The sequence below is a fragment of the Apus apus genome, chromosome 1 (genome assembly GCF_020740795.1).
Source record: "Apus apus isolate bApuApu2 chromosome 1, bApuApu2.pri.cur, whole genome shotgun sequence".
In the NCBI taxonomy this organism is placed as follows: Eukaryota; Metazoa; Chordata; class Aves; order Apodiformes; family Apodidae; genus Apus; species Apus apus.
Window position 1 is genome coordinate 198642530 of NC_067282.1, and position 20358 is coordinate 198662887.

The 20358-nt window shown below is 40.6% G+C and overlaps 1 protein-coding gene across 4 annotated transcripts in view; it reads left to right on the forward strand.

Annotated features, from left to right (window-relative positions):
* FAM107B (family with sequence similarity 107 member B) overlaps positions 1 to 20358 on the forward strand; it is a 128497-nt gene that overhangs the window by 76612 nt on the left and 31527 nt on the right. The window contains exon 1 of one of the 4 annotated variants that reach the window (XM_051644089.1): positions 6283 to 6302. The exons of 2 other annotated variants lie outside the window; for them this stretch is intronic. The gene's annotated coding sequence lies outside the window, so the exon portion shown is untranslated. Of the gene's footprint in view, positions 1 to 6282; positions 6303 to 9215; positions 9238 to 20358 lie in introns of those variants that run through there. One more of the 4 variants, XM_051644091.1, reaches the window with a different exon arrangement.

Sequence of the window (20358 nt, forward strand, 5' to 3'; positions counted from 1 at the left end):
AAAAAGAGAAAAACAAACAGGATGAAACACTGCAAAAGGAAACATAATGAAAAGATTATATAAACTTTGTATGTCAAGAATAAACTCACTACCCCAATATAGAAATCATCTGTCCATAAAAGCCTTTAGGCAAGTAGCCTTTAGGCAGCCTGAAAAGCTGCTTCTTCGTGAAAACAGGGTCTGGTTAGACCATGATCATTACCGTACTTGTCAGTTTTGTGTATCTTACATTACCCCAATAACCTTCTGAGAAAATTCCTAAAGACAAATTGGAATGCAAATTAAATTTTCAAATCATTGAAGTTCAAATGAGGAGCATCAGGTAAATTACATTTCATCTTGAAAAGCTGCAGCAAAATCATGCTAGAGATTTCTGTTACTTATCTCCCAGGGTGATATTGGTGTGAGTCACCTGAAGCAGTTGTACTAAACGTAGAAATGGAGCTGACTCGAAGACAAGTGATTGGCATAATTTTATGGGATGTCACTAACTGCAGTTTCATTAAATTGCAGTTTTCCTGCTGTCCTGGTCAAATGCTAATTTTCTTTACAATTTGGGCTGAGCATAGAATTAACATTTCTTTGCTTTTGGTAAATTCTCTGGATGACACGGGTCATGACCTTTATCTTATGTTTTAATGGAAAGGATGATGCATCTTAAAGCTCAATGCTTGCTTGCTTCTCTGAGTTGCCCACTGGAGGGGTGGCAGCATCTAAATTGCCCCTGGAGGGGTAGTAGCACTCTGGCAGTTACTGAATCACTTTAGTGTTTTTGCATGGTAGAGAACAGTGTGATCCTGTAACAGGGTTTGAGATGCCTTCCTCCCCCACCCTTTTCTGGGGATACATTTGGAAATAGTTAATTGCAGTACCCAGGGTTTCAGTCACTGCCTTTGTGTCACTGATGAAAATCGAGAGAGGGTTTTTTGTGGCATTTCTGTATAAGTTTAAGCAATTGCAGACTTTCTTAATGATAACTCTGTTTGTAAACATGGTAAGTTGAAAACCAAAGCAAACTTCTCTTGGTTGTCTGATATTCTAAATGTCTGCTGTACTAAATGTTGTTTAAATTGGGTTCCTTTGCCTTAACTGTCTTGTTTACTTGCATTTGGTGTGAATGTGAACTAGCTAGCACTTGACTAAAGGAAAACCTAATGTAAATAAGTGATAGTGCATGCTAGAGAACCAAAAGGTCTTACAGTGAGCCATGGTGCTCTTTAAAGCAACTTAGAAATCTCTGTGTAAACCAGTTGTTGAATGAAGAGTGGATGAATGAAAGTTTAAAAGCTTGAATCATTAAAGTTTGGGACATTTAAAGCCTAGACTAGATTTAAGTGTTATTACTTTGAAGTCTTTAATGGCAGGAGAATAGAAGAGAATTTTAAAAGGGCTTTCTTTATCTTTGCCTAGGGTTTATAATTGAGTGTAAGGCTTGAAGTTTACAGAGTTGGTTTGGCATTGGAGTGGCAATATCAACATACTATTCAAATGTAGGGTGGTCAGCTTAAACAATCAACTTTTTCTGTTATCTTCCTCTCAACTCTAACATTTTAGTCTCTACTGTGAATTTTTTTAATTTGTTTTCTGGTGGAAATAGCTTCTACATCTTGAATTTACAGTGCAATTCTTCCCCCCTTTTGCCTGAGCCGTGTTTCTTAATTGTATAAAACTTTTTATTAAGGGCCAGCTGCTTTGAAACTGAAAACGTAACTTCAGAAGTTAAAGGCTGAAATCAGGCTAAGGTGTACACCTGTGTGTGCACTCAGTAAAAGCAGGCTGAGTTGCAGATGTTACTCGTGGTGGCATTAGGCTTCTCCCCAGCCCTTTTCTGGACTTCATGTGTTGCTTTTCATAGGCATAAAGCACAAAGCAAAGCTTCATGGCATTGTACAGGCTGTGTTTTCCAGAGCCAAATGATGATACTGGACTGCAGCTGGGTCTGTGCCTGATTCTGCTCTAAGCATGAACAAAACAAGCAAAAGTGAAGTAGACAGTAACTGGAAAGACTTTCAGACTTAGGACTTGTCCTCAACTCAGTAACTGGCATGGGATTAAACTGGGTTTATTATCACTGCAGCAGGGTTGTTGTTCCATTATCCCATATATGACAATTTGTTAAAATTTTTTTTGTGTGTGTTTTGTTTTATTTGGTTTTTGTTTATTTTTTTTTCTCCCCTGCAAATCTAAAGATGCTTTAGATTACAGGTGTCAGTTGTGTCATTGGAAAATGACATGAACTTTGTAAAATGACCAAAAATGGTTCTTGCAAGAATCTGAAATTTTTATCATGCTCATCACAGTGATGTTTATTCTAAAGTTTTTCCTAATAGCAGAGGTCTTTGTACTTACAGCTGGAATAGTTTGGGTTCTGGGGGCTTTTTTCTTTTTCTTTTTTTTTTTTTTTTTACTTTTACAGGCAGGTAGGTACATTAGACTTGACCTTTACATCATCATATTAGATAAAATTTGATCTAGTCTCTTGATTGGGGAAGAAAATGAGTCCGACTGCATGGAAAATTAAATGCTAGATAACTGAAGAAAATCATTGTCATGCATCTCTTTGTATCATCTGTATTTCTGCTACAAACTGAAGCTGTAAACTTTCTAGCTGACCTGCAAGAATCTTTCACACCGGCATCACAAGCTTGAACTCTTCTGTGCTGCGTAACTAAATCCCTGTTGTCATCCAGGTGACATGTAGTCCAAGTGGGGATCCTGCAATTTTGCCTTCCATGTTTGTTTGGGTTTTTTTAACATGCTTCCAAGGGCTGTTACTTGCAGCTGTTACCCTCTAGCAACACTGGAACGAGCCCTGTCAGAGCCTGGACTCCTGGCTGGAGTATTTCATTAGTCAGCCACCAGTTCACAGGAAATTTAGGGCAGTTTTTTAATTTTTAGGCTTGAAACCTTTTAAAAACTTGGCTGAAACCAGCCAAGTCTGATGAGGTGGGGTACAGGTGCACATTTAAGTTATCATATAAGAAATCTAAGAGAGTCATTTAAGTTAAATAGCTGACTTAATCCTGTATTTGCCTCTTGGTCATGAAGCAGTCTCTCTGGATTTGTTTTTGCAGTATAACTTTGCACAGAGGGAACTCCCTGTGGTTGCTCTCGTAGCCCAGCTCTTGCAGTCTGGTTTTGCTGTTTTAAATAAGGTGGGGGTATCAGAATAGTGTCCTAGATTCTGTCTTTTTCTTGTCTGATTGCTTAACATGTCTAAATATGGTTGCTACCTATTTGGAAAGCCTCTTGTGTAAGCAAACCGCATCGATTTCCTTCAGCTCTGTTTAACTGTCATTTGGTGGGTAGCTGAGATGAGGAATTGTTGGTACACTTTCATTCTTGCTAACTTTCTGACCAGTGAACCACATGAAAATTTTTTTGAAGCTAAAGATGGGGGGAAAAAACCCTATGTATTTCAGTCCCCTTATTTGGTTATACAGCTATAAAGGTGTAATGTTCATTTAGCACTTCCTTCTAGAAGCTTTTTGTAACTGAATGAACTATTCCTGCAAGTCAGTGGCATGTGAACTGCAAAGTCTTGAAAATTAGAATGGATAGGAACATTTTTATTTCAAATTGTTATGTATTTGTACATTGGCTTCAGGCCTTTGATTTGGTAGGCTAGGCATTGAATTCAACATACTGCTGGGTTGTATCCCAGAAAGATTAGAGTTAGTTTTACATGAAATGGAAATGGTAGTATGAAACTCAGTAAGCCCACAATTAATAGATGTTGGCTGGTTTTGGGGTTGTTCGTGTTTTTTACAGTCAAGGATCATACTGTAAAGCAATTTCTTTGTATCTGTGGCTTATCACATCATGTAGGATCAATCTTTGCTTAAATAGGAAATACTTACTGAGGAAAGCTGCTGCAGATCTGAGCTTGTGTTCTAGCTATATTATGTCTGCTGGCCAATAACCACATGTTTTATCTGGTGTTCTTCCCAGTGCAGGAACATTCATAGTGAGTAACACATGAAAAACAAATATAACAAGGGTTGATACATTTGGCCAGCATTCAGAGTATAAGGATTTTTTTTTTTTTTTTTTTTCCTGCCTCCAGTCTCTATTTAAAACTTACCTTTTAATACAGCATTTTCCCTTAACAGCCTAGGCAAGGTTCTTGCCTGTTTCATCTGCATGTTATTCTTTCTATGGGGATTGCTATATTGAATTACGAATTTGGGGTATATTTTATTGATTTATTTTAGTAGCTTTTTTATTTGGATCTGGAAGGAAGTCATATATGGGGTTTTTGGTGTGGGCTGTTTTTTTAATTTTCTTCTGTTATCGTACAGAACTGGTTGTCTGGATGAGGTGAGAGCAGCAGATGTCATCTGCCTTGACTTCAGCAAGGCTTTTGACACTGTGTCCCATAACATCCTCATTAGGAAACTCAGGATGTGTGGGCTAGATGAGTGGACAGTGAGGTGGACTGAGAGCTGGCTGTGTGACAGAACTCAGAGGGTTGTAATTAATGGAGCAGGGTCAAGTTGGAGGCCTGTAACCACTGGTGTCCTCCAGGGGTCAATACTGGGTCTGGTCTTTATTCAACATATTTGTCAATGACCTGGACAAGGGGACAGAGTATATCCTCAAAGTTCACTGATGATACCAAGCTGAGAGGGCTGTGCTGCCATCCAGTGTGACCTGGACAGGCTGGAGAGCTGGGCAGGGAAGAACTTAATGTGGTTCAACAAGGGCAAGTGTAGAGTCCTGCATCTGAGGAGGAAGAACCCTATGCACCAATATAGGCTAGGGGTGGACCTGCTGGAAAGCCGTTTTGAGGAGAAGGACCTGGGAGTCCGGGTAGATAGTAAATTATCCATGAACCAGCAAAGTGCCCTTGTTGCCAAGAAGGCTAGTGGAATCCTGGATGTTTTTAAGGGTCGTCTGGATGTGGTGTTGGTGGGTATGGTTAAGGAGAGAGCTTTGTAGAGTAGGGATGATGGTTGGACTCGGTGATCCCAAGGGTCTTTTCCAACCTGAATAGTTCTATGATTCTATAGTATCTAAAGGGTGGGTGCAAGGAGGATGGAGCCAGACTCTTTTAAGTAGTTGGACTAGATGACCTCTAGAGGTCCCTTCCAACTGGCACAATTCTGTGATTCTGTGATAAAAGGAAGGCTAAGGACCACATTGTACAGGGTGGGGGGAAGAAGAATGTCAGAAATGTACTACTTACTACTATCAATATAACTTTAATTACCTAAATGCAGTGTCTGGCCTCTTACCCATGTCATAAACAAAAATCAGAAAGGCTGTCTTAAGTCATTATTACATGTTATAAAAAATATTTATGTTTCCATTTATATTTCCATCCCACAGTAAATCTGAAGATAAATTAGCTAGTGAGTCTCTGTATCCAAATAAATCTTGGTTATTCATGTTACATGGTTCCCTACATTTGCTGTTTGCACAGGTGTCTTAAAGAGTTGCATTTGTCAAGCCAATCTGTGTTTAGTATCACCTTTGCATACACAAAATCAATGTATGGACTTTGCAGGAGGACTTTGATTGACTTTGCCTGTAAGGTCTGCTCAGGGTTGTCTTGATTTACCACAATATGTGGGATGCCACCTGCAGAATTCCTTGGAGAGGGAAATTCCTCTTCAGCAAAGCCTGTGCCTTGCCCCCTCCTGTGTCATTACCATGGTTCCTGCTAATGTGAGGTCCTTCTGCAAGTGCTGCTCAAGCCAGTCAGTCAGGATTTAAACTGTATGAGCAGGTATTGGGCAGCTGAGCTGCCAACGCAGATGGAGGCTCGGCTTACTTCCCTCAGGGGAAATGAACCTTCCTGCTCCAAACCTGTGCGAAGTTTTGGGTAGTTCTCAACTTTCTTTCTGGAGACCAGTAACTGCCTGCCCAGGTCTCCAGAAGGGAAGGAAGGACTTGTCAGCGCCGCCTGCAGGTGGCTGTTCTTTGGGATGCAGTTACAGTGGTGAGTAGTGAGAAGGAAAACAACAAATCAAGGCTGCTTTGCTTCACCTTTTGTCCCGGTTTTGTATCTCTAATCTTCAGGCTCAGCTGATTATGTTCACCTGCAAATCCTAACCCTGAGCTGATTACTTGCACATCTGCGGGTGGAAGGTTGAGCTGTCAGACTTGTTGTGCTGCCTGAGATGAAGCCTGTTTGTTAGCTCCCCTCCAGGCATGGATCATGTGTCACTGTGTCCTTCCAGAGTCCAGCCGTCGGAGCCAAAGTGGCAGCGGTTCCCGGTGCCATCCCATACTGCAGGAGGGCAGCACCACCCCAGGCATGAACTGTGGCCCCGGCACCTCACTCCTGTCAGCTGCAGGTTTGGTGTGATTCTCCCCAGAGCATCCTCCCGTGGGTCACTGCTGGGGGATTGTGGGGCACTCTCTCCAGAGGGTCACCCACATTACCTGCTGCAGGAGCAGGTGGGACTGAGCTTCGGTTGCCCTTGCACAATGTGAATGGTGGCAGCCAAGGATGAACGCCAGGCAACATTACCCACTGCTGAGCCTGATCTGAGCTTGCTCATTGGCTGGCCATTTCCCAGAAATTGCAGACACTGTCAGAGTCTCTCCTGGCTTGGCTCTTCATTGGTGTAGTTGTTGCAAGATGGCATTTTTAGTAGCTGCTTCTCACTATTAAAAAATAATAAAAGAAACAAACTTGCTGTTAATCAAAACTGACTTACAGGAAGTGCAGGTGGTGGATGACTCACTAAGCCAGGGTTTCTCTCCTGGACCCCTAAAGCAGTTGAAACTTACTGCATATTAGCTGTCCTGAGCTGCCTTACAACTTCTCCATGTCCCAGAGACAGGTTTTTCACAGCTGACAGCAGCCTCTTGTGACAGCCAGCAAAGGGTGAGGGGAAAGGAAACATCCTTATATCCCACTTGCTACAGATGGAGAGCCCTGGTGACCGTGAAGTGGGAAACTCTTGAGAGCCAGGACTTCACAGGGGTGCTCCTTGGAGCACAGGAAAATCCATCATTTTCTTCTAGCCCATTTTTTTCATTGCTTGGTTCACCACTCAAGTTAAATTTACTTTTAAGTGCTGTTTATGTTTGCAGCTTTGAAAATGTGGGGAAGGCTCTTTCGTAGCAAACTGAAATACAGTGCTAGCAATTATTTCAGAGATGGCCCCCACCGTTGCCTCTTGCCCTCTCATCTGTCATCGGCTCCCTCCTGTGTTTTGAGAAGTTTTTGCTTTGCTGCTGACTGTGGCACAGAGAAAAGTGAGCTCATGTGGAGCTCAAATTACTCTTGAACCAGTTCCGATCTCTTTAATGGAAACCTTCCTTCTCCAAATCCTTTTGCACTCATTTTTACTTGAGTCATAAAGCTTCTTCTGTTTGAACTTCATGAAAACAAACCAAACCCCTTTATGTGTTTGTTACAAACCACTTTGATTCCTTTCCCTGTTTTTGTTTCATATTATTTACTTAACTGCTGCTGGAGTAGCATCTTGGGGTAAAAAGACAGTGCTTTGTATCCAAACAATTTAAATTGTTCATAAAGGGAGATGTATAACCTAACTCCTTGTGAAATGACTTAAATATCCATTCCAGCTTAAGCTTTACGTAGGAAACGTGGATCATTTCAAAAGCCAGGGAAATCTGGACATGATAGAGTAAGGATGTGACAATGCTTTTCAGCAGCTGTGGAAATAAAGGGAAACATCTGACTGGTTCTGACAAAAGCTTGCATAAATTTTAACTTAGGGTGCCTGCATGTGATCTCATGAGATAGAGTGAATTTTTGCAACTGCATGTCAGGCTGAGTGGTATGCAAGTATCAACCAGTATTTGCAAAATCCTGTGGTAAGTGTCTTTTCAATTTTGTTATTTTTATTTTTTCCTGAGGCAAAGATGTGCCAGAATCTATTGTAGACCTCATTAAGTGAATTCCATCTCTTCTTCATTCTTGTTCTGCTTTTTGGCTTTCTCTGCTACTGGCTAATCTGTTAGTGATGCTCAAGTTTAAAGGGACCACAGTTGCACAGTCATTCATGTGAAGAAAAAAATTAATTGTATATGTTTGAGTTTTTTTTCTTTGAACTCCTGATGTTATGCCTGTCTTCCAAGCTGGTGTGATACCTGAGTTATTTTGTCAGGTTTTTTAAATGGTCAGCCTTGAATTTATGCAGGAAAAGCTTTTGTATGTTCTGCTTACAGAATGTCAGCGAAGCCATGATCTCTGCAGAATAATTTAGGTATGTATTCTCTCCAATTGCTGTGTTTGACTTTTACAAGAACCTGTATATGTTTAAAAAACAATTAATGAGAAATAAGAAGATATTATAGCCCTGCAGACTCACTTCTTTGTACACATTTAGTAAATGACTATTATTGAGATCAGTGGTTTCCTGTGTTTTATTAGCACACCAGTTTCAACTGGTGCTCTCGTCTCACATTTCTTTTTATAACTATTTTATAAGAAGGACCCAGTTAAACCAGTTCAAGTTTCTCCATTGCAGTGCTGCTATCCTTGCTCTCACTGTAACATGCCTGTCTTGCCTGCTTGTCTGCTGTCTTTGCAAGCCCCTGGTGTGTCCCCCTGGCACTTCTGCATTTGCGCCCAAAGCTCCTACAGTCACTTACGCAGCAGTATCTTTTTGACCATCTCTGCCTCCTTTTTTTCTGATGTGTGCACAAAAGCACACAATACCCTGTTTGCTTTCTATATTTTAGTCAACAGAGGCTGAGATTACAAGGTGGTTCCACCTCAGTGCAGGACTGCTCTAGATGCCCAAACCTCCCAAGCTGGAGCTGCGTGCCTCTTGCAGGTCCTGTGCAATTACTGACTCCTGTGCCAGCCCCCCGGAGCAGGGCTGAGGTGGGGAGGTGGCAAAAGAGAGGGGAGGGGGAAAGCAGGGGGCAGCTGCTGCTGCAGGGTGATTAGGACAGCTTCTGCTATCTGATCCAGCAGCCAGGTGGTTTCTGTTGTTGCCAGTAAAGGTGAGGAGAGAAGGTCGACAGGAAAGAGGGGTCATCCTCTGTCTGCAGCAGCCATTGCTCAAACGCAGGTAGCTGGGCTGTGGCAGGAAGGAAAGGAAGACTTTAGCTCTTGGGGCAGTGTGCCTCTTGAAAAATCGTTTTCCATTTCTCCAGGAAAGAGTAATGGAGGTGAGCAGAGCCTGAAGACTTTCTGCTGGACGTAAGTCTGACAAGAATCTGATTCTGCTCTTGGTGTCTGGTGTGTGGTAAAGAAGCACTGCTGTGGTCTTCATTGCTCTGCTATTTAACTGGGAACTCAGTGAGGTATGGAAGCATCCCTATATTTGTGCCTTTGTCTTATTTTACAAGCACCGTACTGGTGGTGTGGCACAGGAATGGGTCTTGTCCAAATGAGGTCAGAGGAGTGTACTTTAGATTCTCTATGGGAGATAGAAGACCTAAACACTAACCATAAATTCAGAATTGGCAAAGACCTGTTTCAGAATGGAATATCCCATTATTTCGGTTTGTCCACTGTAAGAGCTTCTTTGAGTATTTTGTTTAATGTTTATAGGGGTAGGTCTTTAGGGTTGTGTACATTGAAACATTAATCAATTAGAAAGTATGAAAGATGAAAGTAATGGGGAAAAAAACCTTTATTTACAAGTAAATTTAAAATAGATGTGTAGTTTAGCCATAATGAAATATTCAGTCTAACTTAACCTGATATAAGCTTTTTAAGGCTTTTCCCCCGGCCCTGTATATTTGTGCCTGTTAAAATTTACTGGTTAAGAAGTTGGAACTTTTTTTTTTTTTTTGAGAAACAAGCAAAATTTGACAGTAGGTTTGACATCAAATTCAGAGACTTTTAAAATTTCATTCAATGAATTGAATAGGTGGTTATTTCAATTCAGTAAGTAGTTATTCCAAAGCTGAGAAAGTGTTGAAGAGCCAGGAATATGACTGAGATAGAAAAGGATAACTCTACTAGTTCTAGAATCAGAACCAAAAATAATCAATAGCTAACTTTAGATAATAATTCATTTTGCAAATCTGATCCGTAAACAAAATGTCTTTGTGCCTTGCTTGCTTCAACTGATTTGTTTCTAAGTATATAAAATCAGTTTTGCTTTGATGGTTTTGTGGACTTACTCTGCCTTCTCTTACATCTTTTAATGCACCCTTGGTAGGAATAACACCTGAAAATGTGTTCACTTAGAAAGTTAGAAGAGTCACTTTCCTTGTGTAATAAAGAATTTGAATAAGTGTGTTACATGTGACTAATTAGTGGTGTGATTTATCTGCCCCTTCAAACAAAAAGGCTCATGTTGCAGCAACCCTTCTGCAGAGAATAGCTGAAACGTAGAAAATGCCACAAATACTTAACAGTCAAGATTTCTGCTTAAATAATTTTCATTTTTAGCATTTATTCGTTTGTAGAATACAAATCCACTCCAGTGTTTCCTGGTCTGTTGTGTCTTGTTGAATCCTTTTTAGCTGAAGTGAAAAATGGAGGCATGAGCTTTTGAGCATGTGTGTACTTTGCTTCTGATGTAGACCACTGAAAGCCATAGTCTGCAAGATTCCCATATGCAGAAGTTGCACCTGGCCATGCAAGAAGATATCTAGATGTGCAGATCATGAAGAATCTTTGTGGTCTGTTAAGGAAGGACTTACCTTGGGTAAAAGTGACTATGGAAACTGAAGCTTGCTATCATTTCTTTCTTAAATCAAACAGATGTCTTGGTAAAGGGGATTATTCATGAGAAGGAAGTCTTAAAACTGTTCTGAATTAGATTTCAAAGGTGAAGGTTATGTTGGTCATTTAAAACTTTGGTTTTCTCACCACCATCAGGGTCAATAAATGGTGATCCAATGTTAGGTTCTGGCAAGATACAGCCTGCTCTGCAAAGGGTCTCAGGCAAATTAAAACAGCTGCAATTTGAGATCATATTTAGCATCTGTGACTACTGACAGAGTAGTACAGGGGAGGAGATGACTTGTTCTCACCAGCATGAGACGGTTGTAGATTCATCTGATATGGACCCGTTATTTATGCATATTTTGGGTAGTTCTTCAGTGCTGAGTTGGAGGACATAGGTCAGCTGGACCAGTGAGGCTCTGGTTTCTGAAAGGACATGGGCAATCCTATCCCCATGCCTCTTTCCAGTACCCGGTGGGCTTTTCAAGTGCCATTTGAAAGGCTTCATTAACGGTCTGCTTCCTCACTCCCTTCTGTAGGGAAGACTGATACTTTCTTGCCCAAGGGCAGCCAAGCAAAAGTGAAGGATGGCATCTCTGAGGGAAGCAGAAGGGATATTTCCTTGAGCCTGTGCTTCCCTGTGTTGATCTCCAGGCAGCATCCTGCAGTGCACACATGGGTGCACAGAAGACACAGAGGCAGGAAAGGGACTTACTTCTGCACAAGCTCCTCGTTCAGTTACTGTGGCTTTTTGGCTTACTGGAGGAAAACACATGATTCTTTGCATGTTTGCTCAGTAAATAAAGGAAACAGGTATCAAATACATTGCATCCTTCCAAAGCTGTAACTGTTTCCCCACCACTACGTTTATTATTAATCTGAATATTTAATATCAACAAAATCACAGTAGATTAAACAGCAATTTCAGTTCCAACTCAGTAGGATTGCTGTAATTGTTGCCAGGCAGTATCTGAAGCCATTTATCTAAATACAAAACCTAACCGATGGGAGACTGAAGAAGAGACTGCTAATAAGATTAGGAAGCACAATAATGGCAAGTGATGTTCTTTATCATGGAGACTGGGGAAGGAGGAGAGCTATTGAAGCAAAAGGTACCAAAAGAGGCCTTGGTTTGCATATGAATTATGGATGAAAATTTGTAGTTTACCAATGGGATTTAATGTTAGCTGAATTAGGGTTTTATAGTTAAAGTAGCAGAATAGACTGAATTGGGGATAAGTACTCAGAACATAAGTATTGCAAGTATTTAAATGAGAAGCTGGAGTAGGAAAGGAGAGAAGTAGGAAGCCTTTGGTCTCCGTAAGGCTCTGAGACTTGTGTATCCAACTGAAGTTTTTAGTTGGAAGCTTTTTGAAGGGTAGTTAATAATACACATGCCTTCTCCTCTGAGCAGTCAAGGTTCACTGACAAATTAACCAGGGTTATCAAATGAAAACATATTTTCATTTGCTTTGCACTTTAAAGCAACAGAACATTTCAGCATCTGTAGCACACACTTTCTGTTAAACTGTTTCAATATCAAAGAGCTTTCACGAAGGTTAAGTTTTCTTCTGTTGTACGTGGTACACGCTTCATTTTAGTCATTGACTTCTGTGATATGGCTGTTTCCTATGATGACATTATTGTAAAGGACTTAAGTGTATTTCTGCTGCCTCACATACATCCTTCTGTGCAGACATTGGTTGGGGGAATGAAGCCACTTTATGTCTTGGTAAAGGGTTTTTTACTATACTTACAAGTAAGTCATTCTTTATTTTAGAAAAGGTTTCATTTGCACAGTGTTGGCACCTATTAAACATAAAATGCTTCTATGGTATCCATTGGAAAGAATATCCATGAATAAAAGATGAACTACTCGAATCGATACTGTTACTTTTCATTCTCTGCTTTCATAGTCTTGCCTGTTGCTTTTATTCTCTTTATTAGTTCTCCATGATGGTGGAGTTTTCCTTTCAAAAGAGGCAACATGGTCCTGTTATTCTCCGTTGCTTTGTTTCAGCTGCAGTGCAGGGAGTAATGTGATAGGGAAGTTGGGAGTTATAATTTCAGAACTATTTGTCTTTAAAACATCCTTTATTTTTTTTTCTTGTTCTGCTTGGGTCTTTTGCCATATCAGCTCTTTACTTTTACCTCTTTTTATTATTTTGTTTTATGGTATATTGTACATACTCTGAACACAAAGTAAATTAATGGCCTCTGAATCAGCAGCTATTACAGAATATTCCTGATGGAATGAGGTCTCGTGGCTCTCGCTTATATAAATCTTAAATAATCCAGAACACTTTAGGTGTAAGTAGAGTTTTAATAATCATAAAACTTACCTCATGTTAAATTCTTGGAGATCTTTGTCTTTGTAACAGCAGTCCTCATTGGGGTTATTTACTAGGGTTATTAACTTTCATATGATCACTAAGGCCAAGTTTTGTTGACATCTCTTCAGTATTCTTTTGTTGATTTAATAAAATGGCATCATTATACCCTTGTTACACCTGGCTTGGACTTCTCTCTTGTGTGCAGAGAGTAGTGGTGATTTAGTGTCTTAATTTTGTGAAGTACAGTGGGCAGTGTTCATTGAAGCTGATAAACCTTCCCCAGAAGGCTAGTTTGATAATAGCAAGGGAAGGAGGATGATGACAATCACTGATCTAGAGAAATGAGTAGATGTTAATGCCAGACAAAGTATAAGTAAGCGTATGATGGACAGGTAGTGAGAGGAACCCTCCAACACTGACTTCTGTTCACACCAATTTTGTCCCCTTATTCTCTTTGTGATTACAAATCTGGATTGTAATTCAGTGCAGATTTTTATCTTCCCTTTCCTTGTTAACATGGAGATGGTCAGAGGTGCTGGTAGTAAAGAGCCCACGTACTATACAAAGTCAGGGGAGACTGTGGTTCTTTGCTGCTCTTCCCAGCCCCATTTAATGAAGCAGGATGCAGCAGTAGTGTGTGCATTTTAAGATGATGGTAGAGCCTGTTAGATTTTAAATGCATTTTCTTTTCAGGAGCATGACAGGGTTTTCATGCAGCCTGGTGCTGTGTTTTGAGGTTACATCAGCATTTCCATTATAAACCCTTGTTTCCAGTAATGGTGCTGTGCAGCAGCCCTCTGATGAAGTACTTAGCGGAAAAAGGTTTTGTCCGGGTTAAGAAAGGAAAAAATGTTAGCCTCTTCTAATGTTACGTTCACTGAAAATATTGGAAGGGAAGAAAACCTCCACGTATGTGATTAAAATGAGCTTACCTGGAGTTTAAGGTGCTTGGAATAAGAGGCATGTCCATCTCACTGTGGGAATGTGGGGAAGTTTAAAGGTGGAGCGGGACAGCATGTTTCAGTAGGTGAGGACTGTGAGATTATTGGCATGCCCCAGAATAACAGACACAAACATTAGCAAGGCTCCTGCAGTGAGGAAGGGGGTATGAATGCATGGAATGTTCTTCTGCTGGAGTTCACTGCCCCAGTTTCCCAGGGGTTGTGCCAATTGCAGGCTCTGGCTCTAGAGCTTTTTCTATAGGAAATAGGACTGCTGATGATGAGCTCTGGCTCCCTTTATGCGGCTTGGTGCTGCAGTGGTTGGTGCTGCTGTTTTGTTGGTAATTGTCTCTAGCTTGGAAGGGAAACTCTTGGCATATTTGTGACTTGTAGATGACTTTCTGGTGACCTTGGACCATGTACTTGAGAAAAATGTAAGAGGAAATTAATGGAACATCTGCCTGTACTTGTTAAAGGTCAGACTTTCACTTTTACTTTCTTGACTAAGGTTTCATGAAATCTAAGTTAATTTGAGTTGCAGTGACATTTTGACTAGGGTGAAGCACTATCTTGCCTATCTTTTTTGTTCGCAATTGTAATTTTATATGGTGCATAAGGTAGTCATTCTTATACACTCAGATCTAAACTCGTAATAGTTGGAGTCAGTTTGTGGTATTCAGTTAGTGAAAAAGGAAGCTCTTGACTTTAATCAGCTCTCAGTAAATGAACTCTTAATGGTTATATTGACAGACTTCTAGTGCTGGCCTTGTGGAGTGACATAGGTATCCACCAGTGTGCAGTAATATTCACTTCCCAACTGAAAGTCTATTAAAAAGAAAGTGCTGTCTTTGCATGACTTCAGTTCTAAATTGTCTGCATTAATTTATTATATCCAATTTTTAATGTAAATTAAACGAATAGTTGATTTACAGCTAATGAAGCAAACAGTGTGTCAGATTTTTAGAGTGAGAGGGGATCTTCTGGCATTAATACTAAGCAGGCTTATGTCTTTTTCAGCCTACAACTGTAGTCTGCCAATCAGACTTTGCTTTTTCACTTATTTTCTTAATAGTTTGCACATTTGGGCATTGCTTTTTACAAGAATGACTGTAAAAACAAATACTCGTGATTCATCAAGATCTGTTTTGATTATTAACAAAGACTACATGTAGTGTGAGTATCTATTTATGTACATATGTATCTGTATGCTTATATGTATATTTTAAAACAGCAGGCATCAGGCTTTAACCACATGCAGAATGTAATCACATTGTTTTTTCTTAGCCACATTTGTGGCCAAGGAATGGATTTGGCCACAAAATGGACTATTTATTCTCCTTTTAAGTCCACAAATGGAGTTAAAAGGAAAATAAATAGATGGAAGTAAGAGAGACACTTGGGATTATAAGGAAGTCTGATTTTCTTAGCCAGAGTTAGGGTCATCTTTTTCCAACAATGAAAAATTTAGGACTCTTCTGTTAGAGTTTAAGTAGGCAGGATTTGGAGTTACTGCAGATCAGGAAGTGTAGTACATGGTCAAATATAGAGGGCACATCTTACAGTGCTCAACTGAGACTTGCATGGTCCACCTTAGGTTTCCAGTTCTAAGTAAGTTATTTTACAGCTTTGGACAAGTTGCTTGTTTCTGTTTTGTTGGGGTTTTTAAATTTTCATTTTATGGTTCCCCATCTTAGGATCTAAGGGAGTTTGATCTCATCTCTGCAGAGTGCTATGAAGATAAAGTGGGAAGTGTTCAGGGGATGAATGTAGGCTTTTGCTCCTAACTTTAGCCCTGGGCTACTGTGATAACCAGTTGGGGAGGGGAGAAACATCTCCAGAAGGGGACTGAAGATTTATGCATTTTAGAGCACAAATGAGGAAGTGAATGTGAGTTGCCCAGAAGCTGTGGTGTGTTCTCTCTGTCTTATCTCTTGTTACAGCCTTTTTCTGTTCTGGGTGCTTCCTTCCAAGCAGTCTGGGAGTGACTCGGGTTTGCTTCTCCACTTGATCTGAGTAGTCATGCTGCTCTGCTCTTCATTTGCAGGCTGTATTTCTGATGTTTGTTCCTGCAAGTCACTTGAAAGACTGATGTTTTGATAGGAGGCACATCTTATGTATGCATGTTTCCGTAGTGCTATCAACTTTAACAACAAAATGTTAAAAATTTCCTTTGTGAACCTGTGGTGTGTGTGTATAGCTCTGTCAAGGAGAACCATCCTGCAAGCTGGCCACCTGCAGAAGTGCCTGCTTCTAAGCACACAGTGCACAACACTTCAAAAAAGCTCTTAAAACTGGAAAAAATGCCAGTGTCTGTTGAGAAGTCTTGTGCTGATTTAAACATATATTTGATTTGAATTTATTTAAATGACTGTGAGAACATGTGATACCAAAACCACTTTTAAAAGCATTTAGTTCTTGAGAAGTCTTGAAAAAATCATCTTGTGCATGCATGTCTACAATTCTAAACATCTTTTAAGATAAATGCAGATTAATGAAGTGTCTTGACAGTGCTTGCCTATACATGCACTTAACCTAAATGGATGGTGAGCTGAATATATGAATGTTTAATTACAGAAAGATAGAGACAAGTCTAAAGTTTTTAACTTGAATGAAGAAAGCTGGAACTGACTTTCATACATGTCCAAATTGTGCTCATGTTTCCTTGCTAGGAGTCTGCCATGCATTTACAGTCTGATCTCATTCTTCTGCAGTGGGAGCAGATGGGGATTCTTGAACTTGGACCAAGTTCCTAGAAAGCCACTGCACTGACATTTTGTGAAGGTGTGAGAAGGAGTGGGAATTTGGATGGCAGAGGGTGCAGTAGCAGAGAATGATACAAGGAACAAGCAGCAACACTTTCCTTCTTTTTATTCAACCCTGTGGCGATGACTGTGAATATAAAATATTTCAGTGTGGTGGAATAACTGCTTCTCTCTTTGCCATCTAGGTGCCATACCAAATGGATCCTCTTGATTTTTTTTTTGTTTTTATCCCCACCCCAAGGTAATCGGCTCATAATTCTTAATAACACTTTCAAATTGGAACATTGATAGCAATACACACCCCCTTCCCCTATTCAGATTGGTGTGGGAGTTTTGGCTACCTTGCAGTTATTTTGACAAGGCCTATGAAGATGAGTCTGAGAGCCACATGCAGGTATTTCCTGTTCCTCTCCCCCCCTGCCTGTTTTCCTGTGGCTTCAGCACTGCTGCTTCCCTCCAGGGGAGCCTGGGAAGCAGTGGTCAAATCCCAAGAAACTTTGAACAAGGAGGTGACTTTGGCTCTGCTACCTGTTATCTAATGGAATAAGCAGAGAGGTGTGTATATGTATTATTATATATGAAATAGAGGAAAAAATCTGAGATGTTATATTTGGTAATAATAATTTTAAAATTTTCCAGGTGGAAATGTGTTTCTGCTGTTTTTAGCAGGCTAGTCTTACTTGCAGGCCAGACTGGTAGTCCCTTTTGTCCACAGCTTTACTGATTGAGTTCTTCTGGCTTTGCTTGAGTGGTTGGAGCTTTGGAGAGCAAGATTACAAGTTGATTAACCCTAATTTAAAATAGAGTATTTAAGAGAACAGTGTGTGCTTCTGACAGAGTGCTTCTAAACTCAGGATTCTCTTGCTTCTCTCAAAACATCAAATATTCACGCTAGGAAAGTTATGGTAGCTTTCCTTTAAAATGTGTGGTTTCAGCACCTCAGTGCCATCAAGGTTTTATGTTAGAAATTATGTCAGACTACAGTTATGTATTTATTAGATACCTTCTTGCATGATGGGCTTTTCAAAGGAAAGCTGAGCACATCTGTTGTTCTTGGAAGCATTAGCTTAACATGTAAAAACCCATGTCTCTGCATGTAAAGTCACAGTTTGTTCAGTTGGTGAACTTTAATTTTTTTCATTCTCTCTTTTTTTTAAGTTTCACTGTAACAGTTATTTTTTCCACTGTTTCAGCAAATTATCAGATGTTGTTAATTTATATATTTTAAGTCTCTTGGATCAGATTAAACTGTGTAACAGAAGACTGAAGCAGGAAAGGGGGTTGTTGCTGGTGAGTGATTAGACTTATGCTGTTTCTCAGTATCTAGCAAGAAAACTGACAGATGTGCAGGCTGCACATCTATATAATGCAGGCTGTGGGAGTTATTATCTGTAATACCCAGCTCTGATTGGCATGGGCTAGTCTTGTGTGCATCTTTTCACTGTATGAGTCATTTGCTGCTCGCCTAAATTCACAAGCTTCTGTCTTTGACTGACTGCTTTCTTCTTGGGCTGTCTTTGCAACAAAACAGCCAGTACTGAAAATCCTGCAGATCCGAACATACTGATCCACATCCTCAAAAATCAAGTGACAGCTTCCAGGACCTCTGTCATGGGTGCAGGTCTGTGGGCTGTGCTGCAGCATGTGGGATCAAGCACTTGCAGTTGTTACCAGTCTCTCTGAAGGCACGCCAGCCCTGGATGAAACACCCAGCCCTGGATGAAACATGTCGCTGTTTGGCACTGCTTGGTAAAAGACACAGCAAAGAGAATGCAAGGAATACTCTGTCTTTCAAGCTTAATGTTCAAGGGGCTGCTTTGGAGCAGCAGGTCTGCTGGTTCTTACAAGACCAGTTTTCTGGATGCAATGGGCAACAGTATCCCTTGCCATTGAATTTCCTTCCTTGTGAGGAGCAAACCTCAGCTGACATTTCTCGTGCTTTTCACCCCTGTTTTCAGGCCTGCACATGTGTTTGTAGTGTGGTTTTCTTTTAAACTCGATGATACAATTCCTGTAGTGAGTCTTGATTTAATTCTTGTCTGACAAAGGTCCCTTGACTCTTTTACATGAAGCATATGCTGACATCCACTCAATTACTTTCATCAACTATTTGGCAGCGTAATTATGTATGAAGAGTTGTTCAGACCATGCTGATTTATACCTGCTGAAAGATCTGGCCCACAGTGTGTGTGTCTCCCTTAGTTTTGATTTACTCAGCATTTGGATAAGGGGGGAGGGAATAACCATCAGTATTAAAAATCTGCAATTGTTTCTTTATTTCACTCTTAAATACCAGGATTGTATTTAGGTTGCTGTATGAAAATAAAAACAGTAATCTGCACTTGCTGAACCACAGATTGTATAAAAGATTTAGAAGGGTATGAAAAAAATTATTGTACTAAATAAAACAACTGCTTTTTGGCAACTCGGAGGCTAATGGTTCACTACCAAAGCTTTTTAATTGCTGACCCTCTTAGAGGGACTGTGCCTCGAGGGGATTCCTGGAACAAAGGAGACTCCTTGTATCTTGCCTATCTTGTTACTTTGTTCAATGGTAAGTCAGGACCTAATAAGATACCACCTGGTAATTTTTTAGCCTCTTGTTGAACAGGTTTCAGTAGCAGCTGGTAAGCTGTTAGACTTTCCTAAGTCTGCCCTGGAAATCCCAGGACGGCTGGTCATGAGTATGTTGTACAGGGTTCAGGTAATGTGCAAGGAGACAGTTGTGCAATTCTTGCACTCCCACTCCTGCAAACGCTGTATGGGATTTGTATACAAATGTCCTGATTCCCTCATTGTTTCACTCACTGTTTGTGAGATGGTTTTGCAGTAGGCATTACTGTCTGTCTGTGTTGTTACCTTGAGAGGAAACAAAATTTACAGGGGATACTTCCTGAGAGTTTATCTGATTGGTGATCTTTGTTATTGTTGTCTGAGCTTTGCACATCTGCAAGACTATGCTTTTTTTTTTCCCCTTCCCTTTAATACTGATACCAAACAAATGTCTGTTTTTATGCAGTGGATGTAACATCTGAGTAGATGGTTGAGAGTAGAGCCTGAATCACGGAATTTTTGGTACTCTGTCCAACTCTGCTCTAGTTGCAGTCTGTAATTGACAGTTGGTACATGACCAAGTGATGGGCAGTGCTAGGAGCTGAAACTGGGACTCTCCTCTGACTTCTGAGGTGGTAAGCCAACACATTGTGTATGTGATACAGCCACATCTAGAGATACAGATACAGAAGCCACAGCTACAGAAGAGCTCAACATTACTCCCCAGCTTCTACATCCTTTCTTGCCCTGTCTGAACTTCTTAAGGAACAAGTGGCTGATGCACCAAGCGAACAAACCTTATAGATAGGGATGAGTTTCCAAGTGAAGTTAAAGGCAAGACTTCTGTAACCAATATGAAGAATCGTCATCATTTCCCACTTCCATCAGCTGGGGCAAAGCTGTCTGTTGCAGGAACTGGCCTCTCCTTTCCAGAGTGGAGCAGTTGTTTTTAGTGCAGCTGCCAACACAAGACTCTTTGGGTGTTTGGGAAGGCATGAACTGGTGCAGGACACCTCCTGCATAACTGGGACAACTGTGCTTATTGCCTCTCTGAAAATAAGGACAAGTGTGTTGAGGGAGAGAAGGGAAGTCCTGTGAGCAGGCAGCTGTGAGAATTTGAGCCCCAGGATGGAAAGCTGCCAGCGTGGCTCCCT